The following is a 6,799-nucleotide window of genomic DNA, read 5'->3' as shown; positions in this document are numbered from 1 at the left end:
ATATACACACACCCCTGCCAATACAATGCAACACAGTTATCAGATAATATGTGTACTAGATGCAGACGTAAAGGCTTTTCAAAGTAACAACAGTAGGGAACATTTGTTCATCAAGTGTCAACCTATACAAAGTTTAGACTTGATTTCTTTCCAAACTAATCCTGATTAATCCACTGCAGAAAGAATGGCACCAGAGAGGCAGAGAGGGAATGAGAAGGCCAGAAGAAAAGTACAGGGAGAGAACAAAAAGTTAAACAAATGTGTTGTCCCACTCACCCAAATGTCCTGTCCCACTCACCCAAATCTCACACACAAAAACGAATTTTAGTCAGTTCACAAAAAAGGGTATGCCATGCATCCATGGTACATAATCCGATCTTCTTTCCTCCTCAAATGGATAGGTAACATCTTCAGCATTACAGAAATGTATCATATGTTGGGTTATTTTTTGAAATCCATAGCCAGAAATCTCACACAATGCAGAAAACCGAAAACTGTCCCACTCACCCTGAACTTATCCTATGCTTCCTGGCTGACTTGTCCTCCTTACCTTGCTGTCTTACATATCTTGTCTTACCTACTTCCTCACGCTATTTCTTTTCTTCATTCTGGCTCTTACTTTTTTTTCCCTTGCTTTTTTTTTATTGAAGAGATTCACAGGTACAAATCAACATACATCACAATATAGTGTATATCTAAAAATAAAGTGCTACCAGTGCCAAAGTGTATATTTTACAAGAAGCAAGGGGTTCAGTTCAGTCTGGAGGTTCAAAGTCAAGCAGGTTCCAGGGGAGGCTCTGAGCCCTGTCCAAAGTTCTCCTCCTTCTGAGGTCTGTCAGAACTTGCTTCACGACCATGTCACAGTCAATAACAGTCTGGTTAATGATCATGACACATCTGGTCTTCCAAAGTTTAAAACATACGATGCTGATGATCAATTGAAACAGTTCTTTTTTCTTTGGAGGCATCGTGTCTTCCAGGAGACGGTACATGACAGAACCATAGTTCAGATCAAAAACTAGGCCATGGCCCTGCAAGATAGACGAAACAGCCTGGGCCCTGTAACAGTCTATTAAGAGATGTTGCTGTGTTTCATCTTCGTCACAATAAATCATGGGATATTGTTTGGTTGTAACATAGCAGCTCCATGAGAAGACAGCTCTAACAGGAAGTCTGCCTACGGACATGAGCCAGTGGACATCTCTAAGATTCCCTGAGTATTTTTTATTGTTTAATAATTTAATTATATTTATTGATTCATTTTCTGGGACATTTTTATATTTAATAATTCCACCATATTTATAATTATTTATTTTATTAAATATTGTTTTACTTGAGTCACTAGTCCAGTTTATTTGTAGGTTAATATATTCAGTTACGAAATCAGCATAAATTAATTTATAATAAGGGCCTTGTCTTGCCCTGCCACGTTTTTTGTCCCAATTTTTGGTGTTTCCAACCCATCATGAAATATGTCACCATCTTGGTTTTTTATAGCTTTAATAAATTTACTTTGAATTTGTTTTTGTCCTGAATTGAGTGCATATATTTAATTCCCTCTATTTTCTATTTCTGTATCTTTACATATATTATACAACAACTCATTATTTAACTTATCAATATCAGTTTTTAAGACAGACATAGTGCAATCTTCTATTGAGTTTCTTTGTTTTTTCTGTTTTAAGTCTATGTATTGTTTAACTAATGAATCATATTTTACATTTTTAAGCTTATTTAATTGTCTACATTTAAATTTGAAAAAGTCTTTTAATCTATGTTTTAATATTTCCCAGAGTTTAATATTAGATTTGGTTATGATATTTAATTGAGTTATTTTATGTATTTCACTTTTCAATTCTTCTACAATTTGATTATGTTTTAAACACTGTGTTTAGTTTCCAGAAACCTCTGTTTACTGAGTAAATAATGACCAAGATAGTTATCAGTAGTTTACCGAACTAATGACTGATGTGTTTATCTAAAACCCGCGATCCGACCCGCATGTTATTTTTTTCAACCCAGATCCAAACCCGGGAAAAAATGTTTTTTTAAACACCACCCGAAAATCAGCTGTTTTTGCGGGTACCCGACCCAGTGCAGGACTCTGGGTCAGAGGACAAGATTCATATTCATATACCGCTGAACTAAGTACTTCCTAGACTACGTGCATGCATAATATGAAGTATTTTCACTGTGTAGTTTTCGAGTAATCCTGTGTCAAAATCCTTAACAGAGGATAAGATCAAGGATATTTCATCCAACTTTGATGTGGAATAAAAAAACGTATTTTCCATAAGTAGTCCAAGATTCATATACTGCTGAACTTAGTACTTCCTAAACTATGTGCATGCATAATATGAAGTACTTTTACTGTGTAGTTGAGTAATCCTTTGTCAAAATCCTTAACAGATCGCAAGATTAAGGATATTTCACCCAACTTTGATGTGGAATAAAAAAACTTATTTTCCATAAGTAGTCTATGATTCATATACTGCTGAATTGAACACTTCTTAGACTACTTGCTTGCATAATATGAAGTACTTTTACTGTGTACTTTTCCAGTAATCCTGATATGAAGTACTTTTACTGTGTACTTTTCCAGTAATCCTGTGTCAAAATCCTGACCAGATCACAAGATTAAGGATATTTCGCCCAAATTTGATGTTGAATAAAAAACTTATTTTCCATAAGTAGTCCAAGATTCATACACTACTGAATTTAGTACTCCCTAGACTACTTGTATAACTAGTATGAAGTAGTTTTACTGTGTACTTTTTGAGTAATCCTGTGTCAGAATCCTGACCAGATCACAAGATTAAGGATATTTCCCCTAACTTTGATGTGGAATAAAAAACTTATTTTCCATAACTAGTCCATGATTCATATACCGCTGAACTAAGTACTTCCTAGACTACTTGTATAACTAGTATGAAGTACTTTTACTGTGTACTTTTTGAGTAATCCTGTGTCAGAATCCTAAGGATATTTCGCCCAATTTTGACGTGGAATAAAAAACTTATTTTCCATAAGTAGTCTATGATTCATATACCGCTGGCGACGCAAGAGGGCAGCCTCCAGCATACCGCGCCCTGCCTGTGTATATATAGAGAAATCATTCTAAGCCTATGAGAAAGCTTCCATTTGTATGTGAATTACAGTAAATATATATTTATGAAAGCAATAGTTGATATTTGCTAATAAACAACCACGTAAATTACACATTGTAACTTTAAAGAAAATCACGACCCCGTCGGCGCTGCTTTCACCTATCGAAATTACACTTGTACCCTTTGATATGCAGACATATTTTAATTAAATGGTTCAAACATAGGCTACATAAGCCACCAACATAGGCTCGTAGCCCTAGCCCTTAAAATCATATGAGCATTTTCAGCAGATAAATGTGAAAACAGCCTTCGAGTGTCAAGCTCTGCACATACATCATTCTGCACAGTGAGGCTCAAACATTCATCTGTAGGAACAAGAAGAAAACACATTTTTGAGTGGAGGAGGATTAAGTTATTGTAAACCATGGTTTTTAAAACCTTACAACCTGCACCTGACCCCCTATGAGAGCCAACCCATCCCGCAGCGCCGCTGTCCGAGGTGCTGAACAGGTACTGTAGGCCAGATGCTGCAGAGAAATCCGTATTAACAAGAGGCAGAAGAAAATAAAATAAATCCAATTAAACGACATATTTGCTGCCACAGAGTAATTCTGTGAACTGACAAGGAATGACCAGTGTGTGTGTGTGTGTGTGTTTCTGTAAGTTATTTCTAACTTACTCAGAACGCTGCTCTGTCAATTTCTGACCCGACCTGCGGGTTGCTTGTCAACACACGCATCACTATTGGCAGGTGTATAAGTAAACAAACAAACAACAACAACCACAAAGATCATTATTCAGTCTCATGTTACATTTGTGGGAAGCTATTACAGTTTAGATTTTCACCTTCCCACATATGTAATAATTTCCTGCAAATGTAATAGTTATTACATTTGCAGAAAATTGTGTGTTACGTTTGTAGTAGGCAGCTGCTATTACGTTTGTGGGAAATTTATTACATTTGCAGAATTATTACATTCAAAGCTGCAGATTTGTATTACGTTTGTGGTTTATTACGTTTGTGGGCTGTTATTACGTTTGCGGGAGTAACACACATGACTGCACCAGACTTTTCCAAAAAGTTCAGCCTGGACTCCGGTTACAAATAACTCCGGTTACAGGGGCCCAAAACTGCAGTTACATGTGGATGAAAGGCCAAACCGTGAGCAAAGAGTCACGGTTTTATAAATACCCGCGTTGGTGTGGACAGGCCCTTAGTTTCAGAGTCGTTAAGGTCACAATGTGAGTCGTTAGGGTCAGGTGGGACCAGGGGTGAATCGGTGTGAAGTCGTCTGGAGAGGGATCCCAAGACTGCAAGTGGTTGTTTTGTCTCTACAGTGTATAAATCTGTGCATTCCTGGTTGCACTGAACTGCATACACTACATTACTCTGCTTATGTATGCCAAGGACAAAACACCCAGGCATAAGCAGAGTAGTGTATGCAGTTCAGTGTAACCAGGAATGCACAGATTTATACATTGGGGAGACAAAACAACCACTTCACAAGCTCATGGCACAACACAGGAGATCCAGCTCCTTGGGTCAAGACTCGGCTGTCCACTTACATCTACAGGAGAAGGGACACTCCTTTGAGGACAGCAATGTGCACATCTTGGCCAGGGAGGAAAGATGGTTGAAAGAGGAGTAAAAGAAGCCATCGACCTCAAGCTGGAATGACCATCGTTAAACAGAGGGGGTGGCTTACGACACTACTTATCCCCCACCTACAATGCAGTCTTGGGATCCCTCCCCAGACAACTTCACACCCATTCACCCCTGGTCCCACCTGACCCTAACGACTCAAATGATGGCCAGGTGGGTCAACGACAAGCATTTCACGTAGATACAGTTTCCAAATACACAAATTTTATCGGCAATATCTCTTTGATGTCTCGACAACCACTCAATAATAAACATTCCACGTCTTGTAATCCTCACCGATCTCACTTGTCTAAGATCTCCTTCTAAAAACTGTTCTACCACACCAGGATCATGTTCATGTGTCACAGCTATCTTTCCAACGAGACACGTATTAGTCTGCCTTGTTGAATTACTGGAATTGCTTGAATTAGTCTTCTTTATTTTCAAATCCTTTTCAAATCCTGCTCCAATGCTATTTCCCCGTCCCCCTTGCCTCTAGACCTGTTTCTGGAAGATTCTGAAATAAATCCCTCCCTACCTCCCGCTGTTTATCAGTTAACTCCAACAACCCTTTAATACATTATTCCCTTCCAGTTTATATTATATTTCAGCATAATGCTTTTACATACCAACAATAGGCTATGTGACTCATTTTTACTCATGGAATTCATTACAATAATTACTCAGGGATAGTAGGCAGTTAGATAGTTGTTGATACATTTTAAGATTAAAATGTAGTTATCATCACACTATTATACTGCAGTCAGTTTTGGAGAGTAGGCCTACTGGCGTTGTATGTGAGAGTAATAAAGTCAGTAAGTAAGTAAAATTTCTTTGTACAGCGCTTTTCACAGACATAGATCAGCAAGTGTTTAACAAGAGCAATATGCAAGGTACAAGGCAGAAAACAAAGAAGATAAAGTGACGACCTGAGTCACGTAGTTAGAGGTACAAAACTATTTGCACAGCACATGCTGAAAAAAAAACATCACATAAAGAATATACAGAGCCGATGCATACAAGAAGTTACCCAAATACCTGTCTAAAGAGGTGCGTCTTTAGCTGGCTTTTACAAGAAAACACAGTCAACAGACAGCAAATTTGGTGTACTTGATTGAAGAGAGCGAGCTGAATAATGCCAGTGAAGTAATTCTGCCACATAAGCAGGAGCCTGTCTGTGTAATGCTCTGTAAATAAGAATGAAGATTTTGAAGTGGATCCTATATGTGACAGGTAGCCAGTGAAGAGATTTAAAGATAATAATATAATAATATAGTAATATGACCGCATCGAGCTAGTCTTGCAGCAGCATTCTGGATTACTTGCAGATGGTCAAGAACAGACTAATTCTTCTAAACTGCTTTAAACAGCCTGCTTCACTGGGGACTCCTGGATGGAGGAATACCTGGACTCGCTCACAATGGAACGAGCAGCGTGCCTGTTAAAAGACTTTGATAAGTGCCTGGAAGACCACTGGTACACGGTCTATACGCGTTTAAAACAGTTGCCTCCAGTTTAAAGGCTTGTATACAACGGACATATGAGATCCAATGTATGTTACATAACATTCCGAATGTTTTCTCTTTTGGTTACTGTATATTTTGTTTTGTATTGTTTTGTTTATTTTCTTCTGCACTTCTTTCATGCAGTGTCTTTCTTATCTGATTTCTCTTGTTGAATGTGAACTAAGTCTTAAACAAAAATCAAAACAAAACAACAACAATAAAACGGTTATAAGAAAAGAAGAGAAAAGACACGTCCTATTACTGCATATTACTAACTCGACCTTACTGCATGTCACTAACTCGGCTTCTTCTCCGAAGCCTTTGTGCTCCACTCTCTGGCAGGTATCGCAGCTGTGCCTGGATCGTGTGACATGGTAGTGCTGCTGCCGCGGTCCTACCTGATGCCTCCTGCTGCTGCTGTTATGATTAGTCATATTTCTACTGTTATAATACACATATGATTATTATTGTCACCTATAATATCATAAATTAATATATACTTACAGCATATGCTACCACAATTGCTGTAATTGTACATACAACAT

Source organism: Epinephelus moara, chromosome 21 (assembly GCF_006386435.1).
Source record: "Epinephelus moara isolate mb chromosome 21, YSFRI_EMoa_1.0, whole genome shotgun sequence".
NCBI classification, from domain to species: domain Eukaryota; kingdom Metazoa; phylum Chordata; class Actinopteri; order Perciformes; family Serranidae; genus Epinephelus; species Epinephelus moara.
The sequence above is the reverse complement of the archived record's forward strand: the minus strand, read 5'-3'. Positions refer to the sequence as shown.